This window comes from Alexandromys fortis, unplaced genomic scaffold, assembly GCF_014885135.2.
Source record: "Alexandromys fortis isolate MF-2015 unplaced genomic scaffold, M_Fortis_MF-2015_v1.1 scaffold_18, whole genome shotgun sequence".
In the NCBI taxonomy this organism is placed as follows: domain Eukaryota; kingdom Metazoa; phylum Chordata; class Mammalia; order Rodentia; family Cricetidae; genus Alexandromys; species Alexandromys fortis.
Genome location: NW_026067897.1, coordinates 5,672,301 through 5,686,507, shown reverse-complemented (window position 1 = coordinate 5,686,507; position 14,207 = coordinate 5,672,301). Strand labels below are relative to the sequence as shown.

Below are 14,207 nucleotides of genomic sequence, written 5' to 3'. Positions count from 1 at the left end.
GCTCGGCCGAGCTGCCGGGCGCTACCCCCTGGAGCGGGGTCTGCGCGTTCCGCACCCCGGCCCCGCGCGCTCCCTTGTCACTGTTGACTTCGAGCTCCACTCTGCTCGCTGCTTCCCCGGCAACCAACTCCGCTACCTGCTTCGCGTGCCCAGAACGCCGCGCTGGGAGAACATTGATGAGCTGACCCTGGCTGCTCAGACCCTCAGCACCGGGCGTTTGCTCCAAGCAGGCCGGGCGGGGACACCGTTTAGAGCATACCGTGTAAACAGGGGAGGGGTAGAAAATGGGTGAGAGTGAATTTTATTTCAGAGTTGGCTTTTTTTTTTTTTTGGAACCTCTTGTTCAGCATTTTTCAACCTGTGGGTCCCGACCCCTTTGAAGTCGAACAACCCCTTCACAGGGGTCGCCAAAGACCAACGAAAAACACAAGATATTTGCATTACGATTCATAACAGGAAAATTACAGTTATAAAGTAGCAACGAAAATATCTTTATGGCGGGAGACTGCACCAAAGGGTCGCAGTGCAGCATTAGGAAGGTTGAGAACCACTGCTCAAACTTCTTTTAAATTAGCGGTCCACCAACCACGCTCTCCACAAATGAGTCTGGGGGAAAAGGGAATGAGCAGGTTTGGATTCTGGTGGTTTTCCTTCTGCGCTTGTGTCCGGAAGTCTTTATGTCCTTTCCATCTTCTCCTATTTCAACGTCCCTGCAACAAACACAATTGTTTAAAATTAGTATCCAGAACAAAATTACAAAATTGGCAAAGGAGCCCAATTGTGACACTAGGGATAGTTACAGGGTTTCCATCATGCACACAACATTCTGTTCTGTTCTGAGGCAGTGGTTCTCTGTAGCTTTGGAGCCAGTCCTACAACTCTCTCTCTGTGGACCATGCTGACCTTTAACTTACTGAGATCCGCCTGCCTCTGCCTCCTGAGTACTGGGATTAAAGGCGTGCGCCACCACCTCCCGGCACACACACAATCTTTACAAGTGTTAGACTAAGCACACTCTAAGGTCCCTTTAAGTCTGGAGATTGGGAACTGCTTTGTCTGTACGGTCCATTCTAAAGCTTTAGAACCAAACATTTTCGGTTGCTCATTTCATAAAAATGTTGCCCTCCCTACCAGTACCCTTATTTAACTTAAAGTACACAGGTGCAAGCCAGAATGTCTACACACTCAAAGTCCACCAGCTGTATAATAGCTGTGTCCTTGGACACGCTCAGTTACCCTTAGTTCCTTCATGGGTAAAATAGGGATAATAAAAGAAATTACCTCAAGTCATTAAATAAACCAATATTTGTAACATACCCCAAGCACAAGCTAAGTGCTATGTGAGCACAATGAGAATTATTAAGCATATATATATACATATGTACTATGTATGTGTGCACACATATATCTATTAGAATTTACCTTATTTTTGAGTATTAGCTAAAAGATACCAAATTAACACTTTAAATATTTGAAGTGCCATGTTTTCTTCCGGCATTCTGTGTATTCTCCCTTCCTGGGATGTGCATTCCCCAGTTTGCAAGCCACTCAGAGTCATACCAGCAAATATGGGAACCACTAAGCACCTGTATTAATTAATTTTAAATTTAAGATCTGGTCCTTTGCTGACACAGTTCTGTTGAATGGCACACAGCAAGCTGAACAAAATGAGAGACCAAAGTCCCCTAAGGGCATTTGGGCCATCCACCCCACCCCCCACCCCCCTGTCTCAGCCGGTAACTCTGTTACCTGTTCACACAGTAAGATCTGTCCCTCGCCTCCTGTCTCCTCTGTGACTTGAAGATGAAACAGGAACTACTTGATAGACTGCTGTCACCCGTAAAATGTCTCCGTCACATCCCCACACCTGATGAGTCATTACCTCTGCTGGAATCCAAAATACAGAAGGATGGTTCTCTCTGTGGTGGTGCTCACCCGTAATCAAAGCACCTGGGAAAGGAAAGCCCGAGGTCACCTACCTCAGCAGGGCTCACCTGATTGGATGTCGCCTTGGGATACAGGAGACCCTATCTCAAAGCAGTGGGGCTGTGGGGATGGCTCTGTCAGTACAGAGCCTGATATGCAAGCATGGAGGCTTGAGTTTAAACCCCAGCACCCACAGAAAAGCTGGGTGTGGGGGCACACCCCTGGAACCCAGTGTGGGGAAGTAGAGGCAGGAGGATCCCTGCTACTCACTGGCCAGCCAGCCTAGCCTACATCTGGGTCCCAGTGAGGGAAACTGAGGGTGGCTCCTGAGACAGAGCCCTGTGTGCTTAAAACTGAGTGTGTAGGTGCATGCCCGGAATCCCAGCACCCAGAAACAGGGGCAAGAGGATCAGAAGAAGTTCAAGGCCGTCTGCCCTCAAACGTTTGAGACCAGCCAGAGATCCATAAGAGTCTGTCTCCATTAATAATGTCACAAGATGATAAAATCCATCAGTGGTTGTCGGTTATCATTGAGGAGGGAGAGAAGAATAAAGGGGTGGGGTGGGGAGGGCAAACACTCTATAACACTATCTCGACAATGGAAACACACTCCTTACACTCTGCTCAAACCCCAAGGATCTATGACGTCAAACCCTCTGTCCAAGATCCTGGGTTGGATCCTCAGGTAGATGTAAGTTCTCTATTCTAGCAGACTATACAACCCTGTTTCAGGACAGTTATGGTTGGGGAGACGGGGCGGGTATACACAGAAACTTTGTACTCTTCCCTCAGAATCGCTATAAACAAAAAACTGCTCTTAAAAAATTGAATCTATTTAAAAAGAAAAAAAGCAAAAAATATTGCATATGTCTCTTGAAGAAGTTGGGATTTAAGCTTAGAAGTGATTTGAGATGCTTTTTGGCAGGCATTTAAGGCATTTCGTGGAAGAGTTAGTTACTGCGTATCTAAGGCGACTGCTCTTTTTACCATCTGTCAAAATCTCACCTTAGAATTTTTTTAAACAGTGTTTAAATTTGAATAGAGATCCTTATTCATTTATCTAAGTTATAGTTTCTTTTGAAACAAGCCAACTTCACTATGTCACTAAGGATGATCTTGGACAGTGTAAACAATGTGGAGAGCATCTAAGGAAGACAGCTGCCCCAATCTCCAGCCTCCACATGGGTGAACATGGAGACATGTTCTCACATGTACATGTGCACACACACACACACACAGCAGAGTAAACATGGATAGCATCTAAGGAAGACGGCTAACATCAACAATCTCCAGTCTCCACACATGGTGAACAGAAACACGTGCACACATACAAACAGAGCTAGAGGGTGGCGCATGTTCATACACTTGGGCATACACACACAGGCACACACGGGGAAACATGCTCACATATACACAGGCACAACTGCGTTCGTTAAGTTTTACTACAGAGTATAAATCCTACTGAAATACTCTTAACACAAGCAAATATATAATGTCTGCTTTCTTCTGTAGTAAGTTTCTAAATTCTGTACACGTTACCTTCTTTATCAGTAGAGGGAAATTTTCATCTATCTTGGGTGTGGCAGCTCATGCCTTTAACCTCTACACTGGGGAAGCAGAGGCAGACAGAGTGAGTTCCAGGCTTGCCTTGGCTACACGGGGAGACCCTGTCTTCAAAAAAAATGAAACAGAACAAAATTCCTACTATTACTACTGTTTGTGGCAGGCAATTATTGAATAACTTTTCTTTCCGTCACTACTCCAAAATAAATATACATCCATCAAAGAGCAGTTTTTAAAACTTGGCTCTAGATTAAATAAAATTCAACAGAATATCTAAATCCAAATATTGCCAAGAGAATCTATTTCAAAAAATAGTTTTTGGTAGAACACTGGTGTCATTCATGTGTTCCTTTGTGAAGAGAAATTTAAGTATGATTTCATTTTAAAATTTCTTCTTAAGTAGAAACACAATCTGGGGGACAAAACAAACTCCTAGGCTTTGGAGTCCAGCAGAGCTGGTGAAATTGGCGTCTTCTTCCACCGTAAACCATGTGGAAGGGGAAGGCGTATAACTGATGCACCAGAGTTTCTAGAACTCATATAAAATGAGGAAGATGAACTCTAGCTCCCAGGATGACAAAGATCAAGAGAAACGCGGCCGAGCACCTAGCATGCTCCTGGCAGATCATAGATGCTCAACAAACCAGCTGTAGCAGTAATCACTGTAACTGATTGTATATTCAATTGTATATTAAATCTTGACATGTGTAATTTGTAGATCCTCTGTTCTTGCTGGCTTTGTCTATCCTCCAGACAGGCTCCTGTGTACCTCTATCTCGGAAGGATGACCTTGAGCCAACCCTCCCTGTTCCTCCCAAGCTCGTTAAGGGGAGGACCGGTTATGGGAAAGTTCCACCGTGCCCAGTTTGTGTGGTTCTAGAAAACAAATCCAGGGCTTCCTCCAGGCTCTTGACATCCGGGCTCCGTACTCCGTACCCTCAGCCAGTTCTTACAAAACTCTTTCCTTCACAGTGTGTCTCTCATCAGTTCTTCACTTGAGATTGAGAACAAACAGCCTGTTCGCCAGCAGGAAAAAACGCCAGGTCGACATGCCATCCTTGGGTCACCCGGTCCCACTCTTTACCTAGTCTCCTGCTGGGTAAAGCACCCCCAGTACCCTTCTCCAATCTGACTTCAACTAAATTCATCCACAGCTTTCTTAACTTTTGTTGGGGGGGGGGGGAAGGGGGTGGTTCGAGGCAGGGTTTCCCTGTAGCTTTGGAGTCGTTCTTGGAACTAGCTCTTGTAGACCAGGCTGGCCTCGAACTCACAGAGATCCACCTGCCTCTGCCTCCCGAGTGCTGGGATTAAAGGCGTGCACCACCACCGCCTTGCCTTCTCTTTACTTTTCACCTCAAGCTCAGACACAAGATCTGGGCATGACAAGAAGGAACAAGACACTGGTTGTAAAAGGACTAGTGGACTGCCCCAGAGAAAGGAGCATCTCCACTACTCAACAGTTTCCTTGCCCACTTGAACACACACACACACACACACACACAGCTTTTAGTGCTGAGGATGCTGGAACCCGGGTCCTCACAAACACAAGGCAAGTGCTCTACTACGTGTGTTTCACTGCATCTGACTAGAAGCCGGGGTCTAGCAGCGTAGCTCAGCTGGGAGAATGCTCACATTCTAGAGTGCACAAGGCTTTGGTCTCCATCCTCAGCATCACATACAACAGCAGGGATAGTAGTGCATGGTTGTATGTCATCACAGAAAGTAGAGGCAGGAGGACCAGAAGTTCAGGTCATCCCCAACTCCACAGGGTGTTTGACTCTGCTCTCTGCCACGCGAGAACGTGTCTCATAAGAAAAGAAAATCAAAATCAATCACTTCTCCCCCCTTTGACTCGGAACACTACAGTGACGTGCTTTAACCAACAGAATATGGCATCTATAGCATTCCAGAAGTCACTTTCTAAATTGCTCCTATTTGGGGCAGTTCTGGCAGGAACCTAGCACACTCAATGAAAGTCCCAAGTCACACATGTGCTCCAGTTGTGGCCTCCAGGACACTCAATAGATAAGCATCATCAATCCCAGCCTGCTAGGAACCATCTTGGACTCCAGTTCAGTTGAGTTGTAAGGAGACCGTAGCTCCAGCCATCAGCTGACTGCAACCGTGTGGGTGACCAGAGGACTGCTAGCCTACCCTGGTCAGCCCTCACAGAGCCACCAGCCAGGAGCAAGCTGTGCTTGTCCTGGGTTACTATGGCAATGCTTGTGGAGGTCAGAGGACAGCCTGGTTCTTTCTGCTTCTGTATGGTTTACTCCAGGAGGGCTGGCTGGTGAGTTCCAGCACAGTTCTCCTATCTCTGCCTCCCATCGCTCCTCAGGAGTGCTGCTATTATAGACGTGAGCCGCTACACCTGGCTTTTTATTCGGATTCCGGAACCAAACTTGGTTCATCCAGTTTGCACACCTCACACTTAACCTGCTGAGTCATCTCCTCAGCTCCAAGCTGAACATAGGACAATAGGCTATACAAAAATCAGCGAGAAGAACATCTGGCTGCTCTCCAGGGCAATGGACTTGCTGACTCGACTCGTGGATCCAGGCTTCTGACAGCTGTTCCTCATCCGTCTCTCTCTTTTTCTGTTCATTTCCACCAAAAAGTCCTCGTTATCGGTGCCAACGCTGTTAACAGCCACATCAAGCCATTTTCAGTTTTTCAAAACACAGGTGTTTTTGCTTCAAAATACATTTATGTACCCCAAATGTATCGCACCCCAAATATATGTCACCATGATTCAAAATCCTGTGCAGAGGCTTTGGGAGTATAGTAGTATAAGCATACATAGCTCCCTCCCCTCCCTCCCAAAAAGCATGTCCAGGCCACATTCTCATGACCAAAGAACACAATCACCACCTTCAGCATGCAGAAAGAACTTTAAAGACTGTTCCAGATCTCCAACTGTCAACGTGTACCGTCGCTTTGGCATTCACGTGTCTGTCACTTTGAGGAAGCACCTGGACAAATGGACATTCCTCTCTAAGGGCCAAGCTTCTGCCTAGAGGCAGCCTTGGGGCTCGTGAGGAGCCTGCTAGGAGGATGTGGCACGTACATCACGTGCCTAGAACCCCCCCTTCCCACCCCCCCTCGTTAATCAACAGGAAGTTAACCTCAGAGATTGTGTGGATGAGGAAGTGTGCGCTCCCAAGTGTGGGCAGTGGAGCTCTGACCAGTGTGGCTCAGTCAACCGGACAGCACCTAACAGACCCAGCAGGGAAAGAGGAGACATGGAAAAATGGCTTCCTGTGAGAAGAGGAAACTCTTTCTCCTCTACCATGGTTCTCTGATCTCCTTACCACATTTAAGCAGGCAGATTTTGTAAGATGGCACCGGAGGGGCCCTGGCTGGTGAGGACCATGGGCCAGAGACAAATGCGCCTGCAGGCAGAGTTCAAGTGAGGGCTTTGTTGAGAGAAGGGTAAAGGGGAGGGAGGAGGGGAAGAGAAATACAGAGAGGGAGAGGAAGATGAGACAAGGAGCAGCCTGCCTCTTCAGATGAGCTGCGGGGAGAAGGGGGAGGTGGAGAACAGGATTGGGCGGGGCTTGTCTCTTAAAGGGATCTTTGCACCTGTGAGTAGCCGCCATAGGACCCTGGACTGGCTAGGATACTGCCTGGGTTCATCCTGCCAGGTGCCAGGGACCAGCAGAATGCCTGAATCCCAACATTCCCATCTTTTTCTTATTATAAAAGTGGAAAAATTAAGGGGATAGCCAGTGGCACAGGGATGGGGCCGGGTTCTCAAGACTGCTTCCTGCTGACTTGTGGGTGTTGAAGTCTTGGACCTGAGAAAGCTGGGGTGCTGGCCATGTCTTGGGGTAGCTGGTTGTTCTGCTGCTGTCCAGGCTCTGTGGAACTGTCTGGTGTCTCTTGGACCTGGCTGAAATTTGTGTTGTAGAAACGGCAGTGTACTCACATCAGAAGTGACGGTGACAAATGTGTTGTGCACAGTGAAAAGTGTCTTTGAGGTCTACAGTTAGGAAACCAGCAAAGGGAATTTAAAATCTTCAGCTTGTAGCTATTAGGATTGTGGTAGTCCTCTGTCAGGGTTGGATTAATAGCTTATTAGAACTTTATTGATTAATGTTAAGACTGTCAACGGTAGCATGAGAGAGAAATCTGATAACATGCATTTGTACACCTCAAAACACTTTCTTATACCCTGACACACTTTTAGGTCCCCAAACCTTAAGCTTTGTATCCTAAAACACCTTTATTTAGACCAAGAAATGGTAAGACGCTATGCTGAAATCTGTTTTGAGAGTTTGTTCCTTCTAAACTGGCAAACCTACCAGCCATCCAACTGCCTCAGAGTTCTCGAGGAGGATAAAGCTTACCTGAGTTATTTAATTAAAAAGTGACAGAGACTTACTTGATTGACTACCTAGACAACCTTTCCAGGTCCTCCTGGTCGCTGAGGGCAGGGCTTAGGGCAACATCAGTCTTACACTGGCAGCACAGGGCCTGCCAGGCTTCAGAAGGTCCTGTGGATTAGGAGTTTGTAGGAAGACCAGCCTGCCTTTCCCTGGGCAATAGAGGCAGTCATTCCCTCAGCTCCCTGTTGTCCATGGTCTGAAGAGGTCTTTGCAATGGCTGAGGTGAAAAGCAGGTTTGCTCAGTGGCTAGCGCTGCCTCTTGTGAAGCAAGCTCCAGGTGGAGGTTCTTCTGTTCTTATCGGTATTCTTCGGAGGGAAAGGGTGGTGCCAGGAGCCAACCTGTCTACTCTAGATCTTGGAGCATTTGAGGACTGTTATTGGGCACATATGAGTCGTGACTGTAGAATAGGATCTGCCCGGAGAGCTGGATCCAAGTTGAGAGGCTGTGGAGCAATGTTTTACCCAGAGTCCTCCAGCTTGACTGTAACTGGCTTTTACTTAGAAAGATCGATTTATACTCGTGAAGGGCAAGGAGGTAAAGAAAAAAAAATTTATTCAACAGAAGTTTAACAGTAAAGACTGACAATATTGAAGAACAGCTTACAGGAAATCTCTAGATCTCTAGATTAGCTTTTGTTAATCTGAAATAGATCTTTATGACCTTAAATTTTTTAAAAAATTTCATTTCTTTTTTTAATTGATTTTTATTGAGCTCTACATTTTTCTATGCTCCCCTCCCTGCCTCTCCCCTCCCCTTCATGACCTTAAATTTTTATCACCATGGGGCTGGAGAGATGGCTCAGAGGTTAAGAGCACTGGCTGCTCTTCCAGAGGTCCTGAGTTCAATTCCCAGCAACCACATGGTGGCTTACAACCATCTGTAATGAGATCTGGCGCCCTCCTCTGGCGTGCGGGCATACTTCTAGGCAGAATGTTGTATACATAATAAATCTTTAAAAAAAAATTTTTTTATCACCATGTAGAATATATTTGAAAGCAGGGTTGAATCGCATAGACAGTATGTTGTAACAGAGCTAATCAGATATTTGTCATCATTTAAAATTATACACCAATTTAAAATATTTGAGACTTTGTCTAGAAGGAGATACAATGAACAGAGTTTATTAGGACTATTCTAAAACATTTTTAACAACAAGTACATGTACACATGCACACAGTTGAATTGAAGTAGCATACATACACACAGAGTTAGAGCCTGCTTATATTCACACATAAAGTTAAATCAAAAGTCACATGCACACTGGCTGAGAGGAAGCTGCCCTTTCCATCTCTGACTCACATGTGGTAGCAAACAGGGCACTTAAAGAGAGAGAGAAAGTAGAGAATTAAAGCTGCCAATGAACAACAACTCTTCCCTGTTCCCAGCACCCACGAGACTGCTCACAACTGTAACTCCAGTTCCAGGGGATCTTATGCCCTTTTCTGGCCCTATAGGCACCAGACACTTACGTGACATATACACACACATATACACACAGGCAAACACTCATACATATAAAATGATTTTTAAAAGAATTTTTGAGGAGTTGGTAATTTGTCAAGATAGATACACAGTTTGATAGACAGGCCCTTCAAAGGCAAAACTCTGTGTGTGTGCGTGTCTGTGTGTCTGTGCTTATGTGTGTATGTATATGTGTATGTATATGTGCATGTTCATGTCTGTGAGTATGTGTGTATGTGTGTTTATATGTATATATGTGTCTGAGTATCTGTGTGCTTGTATATGTATATATCTGTGTGTCTATGCATGTGTGCATGTGTATGTGTGTGTTACTTTTATAAAATACAGAAGCAAAACTCTTCCCTTGTATGTATTTCTTAAAAACAGTCCTTTCTCATTTTACAGGCCAATTCCAGTTCCCATTGCTTCCCCCTCCCCCATTTCCCCCATCCCTCCTTCTCCCTGCCCCAGTACCTGATGCACTCCTCAGAGAGGGTAAGGCTTCCCATGGGTAGTCAACAAAGCCTGGCACATCACTTTGAGGCAGGACCAAAGCCCTCCACATATATCTAGGCTGAGTAAGGTATCCTCCATAGAGAATGGGCTCCAAAGAGCCAGTTCATGTACTAGGAGTAAATCCTGGTCCAACTATCATTGGCCCAACAGACTGCCCCAGTCACACAACTGCCACCTACATTCAGAGGGCCCAGTTTAGTCCTATGCAAGTTCCCCTGCGTAGTCTAGAGTAAGTGAGTTCCCATTAGCTCAGGTCAGCTGTCTCTGTGGTATTCCCATCATGGTCTTGACCCCTTTGCTCATATTATTGCTCCTCTCTGACTGGACTCCTCAAGCAAAGTTCTCTATTTTTCTTATAATTCCCTAAGATTATCTACTAAAAACATTTGAGCAATTAGAGAAGTAACAATAAATGATAAACTTCCTGCATGCCTCTCAAGGACTGAGCACAGGGCCTTGCGAAGTGTGGCATGTGTTCTTTCAGACACCCTTGTTCACTGTGAAGCTCAGAAGAGCATTTCCATCAGCTCGTTGTCATTTCAGATCTAAACTGAAGCCCTGTACCAAGTTTATCTTTAACCATGCCTGTGAAATGGTCGGGGAAACCGTGCCTGCCTTCTCCTCTCTTGAGGCTATCTTGAGCTCACAGAGGAAAAAGGTAGGCAAAGAAAACAACGTAATTATCACCCACATACACTGAACAAAGGAATGAGATTACAGAGCAGAGGTAAAAACTATACACAGAGAATGGACACGATGACGCACAAGGACAGTCCCTGAAATAGCTCAGCTTCGGTGTGTGGTATGACAGTCTGCCAAAACCTGAGGGAATAGGATCGCCAACAGCTTGTCACTGGGCTTGTTTGAAAGAGTCCCTGGAAGTACATCTGTATCCACAGTGCCAGAAAGTGCTAACTTTGGTCCAACATGGCTATCAGCACATGAGGGCTAAGACAAGCAAACTGCCCACTAATACCGCCTGGCATCAGTCGCTCTTGCATTCCGGGGGCTCTCTCACCATCTCTGCCACCTATCTGCCCACAGCCTCTGGGGGCCACACCTCCAGCTAAGGGTGAACGGGCCTCCCTGGTTTTCCTTCCCTCTCTTGTGCAAGCTGTCGGCCTAGGGCCCTTCCCTCTTTCAGTTACCACATCTCTGTTCTAAACTGGAGAGACAAGTTTGCAGTTCAGCCCAGCCCTTGCTTTCTCACAGAAGCCTCTGTGTCCTCTTAGCTCCCAGGCTTTGCTGCAGATGGGACAGGGGTTGCAGACAAAGTGAGAACAGCCATGTCAGGGAGCCTCCGGGCTCGAGCAAGTGTACCAAGTTCCCTTCTCCGGGACCTGGCCACAGTTCCTGCCTCCCCGCCTTTCCCACTTAGTCCTATCAGAGCTCAGCTCTCCCTGAAGGAAAGAGTGGGACAATTGACCCCTCCCACAACACACAAACAACACACACACACACACACACACACACACACACACGAGCCTGCATGCGCCTCTAAGGAGGCTGCCTCCTGACTCTCCGACCCGTGTTCCAGTGGGAACTGAGTGATGGTCATTAATTTTTCTGTGACGTGGCGTTTCCCTTTCTGAGGACATCCAGACTGGATGTCCCCCCTTTTCGTGTATTCCTTCCTCTGTAGAGAAATTATTCCTCTCCAGATGTCTGTGAAGACATCAGACGTCCTGCCCCAACTCGCATTCCCTGCTACTGTGTGACCTCCAGCATATAAATGAATCTCAGCCTCTGTCTGCTCACCCATAGGCGTGTAACAAAGTTTCAGAAGGAATCGACTGAGCACAGAGACCAGCACATGGTAAGAACTGACATCTGGCTAAAAGATAGCTCAAAGGGTTAAAGAGTGTACCTTGTACACTTGCCAACTTTAGTTCAGTTCCCAGAACCAGCAATGAAAGGAGAAACCTGACTCCTGACCCCTGAAAGATGCTCTGACCTCCCCTACCCCCTTCTTCCCTCCCTCCCTCCTTTTCCCTTTCTCCATTCCCCTCCCCCCCCAGCAGCCATAAACAGTCAATGTCTGGCCCAGCTGGGGACCTCCCGGACTTCACTATATCACTGTGGCCACTGTCCACAACCATGCTAACCTGGCTGCTACACCCTTTTCATCTTAGCGTGTCTGTTCTAGCTGTGCTGAATGCTAAGCACGCGGAGAAATGTGCACTGGTGGAGTATCAGAGCCCGGCAGAGGGGATACTGGAACCACAGGCTACCATGTCAGAGGCATTCATGGGAGAGAACCCGGCCAGGGGACTTCTGTTTTCAGCATAGTCAGCTATCAGGGTCTTGATGGCAATGGTCTAATAAACAGGAAGACAGTGATTATACCAGTGACTGTAGCTCCCAGACGGATGCCTGAAAGCCATGAGGCTCGCCAACCGTGATTTTCTCTCAGCTCTGGAGGCGGGAAAGCCCGTGCTCCTCTAGGGCTCCAGTGTCCTCCCTGCCTCTTCTGCTGCTGGAGGCTCCAGAGTTCCTTGGCTTGTGGCAGCCTCACCCACCCTCTGCCCTCATCTTCAGATATTCCCCTACCGAAAATCTCCTCTGCCTGGTCCCTAAGGACCCTGTCACTGGAGATGCCCAGAAATCCAGGAGGACCTCACTTTGAGGTCCACAATTTCATTGCATCTGCAAAGAGCATTTTACAAATAGGATCACAGTCGCCGGGATTTGAGCAATAGTGAACAGTAGTGTCTCTGTCAGACTCTATTGAGTCCACTAAAATATATACAAAAGCAGAAGCCTTTGTCTATGAGGACACCTAATGGACACTGGGGTCCATACCTGTGTATCTAATGCTCGATGATTCTCAGGCTGAATTCTATGACACTGGTATCCTACGTGAACCTCAGTGTTGCTCAGACACGTTCCCTAGCATCCTTCTCAGGCTCAGAAGACAACCCTTCACTTCCTTGTGTTTCCTGTTTCTATAAGCTACTGGCATCCCTAGCTCATGACCCTATATCCCTCCAATCTCTTCCCATCACTCATCTCCCTTCTCCGATTCTGACTCGACTACTTCCCCCTAGAAACACCACCATGACCACTCATGACCCTATATCCCTCCAATCTCTTCCAGTCACTCATCTCCCTTCTCTGATTCTGACTCGACTACTTCCCCCTAGAAACACCACCATGACCACATCAGCCAGGTAACCCAGGACCGTCTCCCACCTCAGAATCCTTAACCAAACCACAGCGCAAAGCCTCCTTTACGGTAACATGACAGGGCCAGGGGTCAGGATGCAGACAGAAGCCTTTGGAGGTAATTACCCTGGGAACCGCACAGCGGAGAACGCAGGTTGTGCTCTCGGAGGAATCAGTGCACGATGAACGAATACTGGGTGATTTGTGTGTCAACCTGACACAAGCTATGAAGTCTTCCATGGCCTCTGCATCAGCTCCTGCCTCCAGGATCCTGCCCTGTTTGAGTTCCTGTCCTGACTTCCTTCAGCAATGCTGAAGTGTAAGCCAAGTAAACCCTTTCCTCCCCAACTTGCTTTTTTTGGTCATGGTGTTTCGTTGCAGCAACAGAAACCCTAAGACAGAAATTTTCAAGGAAGGGCGTGGAACCAGCAGCATTCAGACAACCAAAGCAGAAATCCCACCAGACAGCGGAGGAAAAAAGCCAAGTCATGGCTGTAGCTTAGACAGCAACACCAAAGCATCCTGAACAGGGTTTTTATGCTGACGGACATAGCGGGTAACTGATAAATAATGTGTTTCTCCTTTTGTACTCTGGCTTCCTCTTTCTCAGTCTATCCAGTTAGATTCATATAAAGCCTGTGTACCAGGGCTCTTTTGGTTAGTGTTGTTTGGGGAACAGCTGGACAAGATAATCTGGTGACGATTTTGGTCAAGACAGCAGCAGCCTCTGCAGCAGGCAAGATGCAACATACTTCTGTGTGATACCTTCCAGGGCGCGTTTCCATAGCGCCTGCCCCAGCACATCCGAGGGGAGAAGCAGCCAATCAGAAGAACTCACAAGATCAAGTCAGTCCACATTCCAGCCCAGTCCTGCAGTACGGGTGCAGAGGAGTTCAGCAACTTCCACTGCTAACTGCAGACTTGCTGACAGTTGGTGCTGGCTGTCAGAAAGACGCTCCTGGTGGGTCAGCCCAGCCCCAGGGGATGGCCCTACACCCATGTATGTATGGGCTGCACAAATTGAACTGGATGGGTTTTTTAAAGCAAGAGACTGGGCATTGTGGCTCATGCTTTTAATTCTACCATTCTAAAGGCTGAGACAGACAGCTATGAGTTCAAGGTCAGCCAAAGTTACAGAGAAAAGTTCCAGACCAGCCAGAATTGGAGCTCTCAAAAAAAAAAAAAAG

General features: G+C 47.1%; 1 long non-coding RNA gene across 1 annotated transcript; it reads right to left on the bottom strand.

The window, feature by feature from the left end:
• Positions 1-316: 316 nt before the first annotated feature.
• LOC126516110 (uncharacterized) lies at positions 317-7,003 on the bottom strand. Its single transcript, XR_007596020.1, has 3 exons — positions 6,801-7,003; positions 1,750-1,950; positions 317-710 (listed from the first exon to the last, which is right to left on the bottom strand). It is a non-coding gene; the product is annotated as an uncharacterized lncRNA (long non-coding RNA).
• Positions 7,004-14,207: the final 7,204 nt, after the last annotated feature.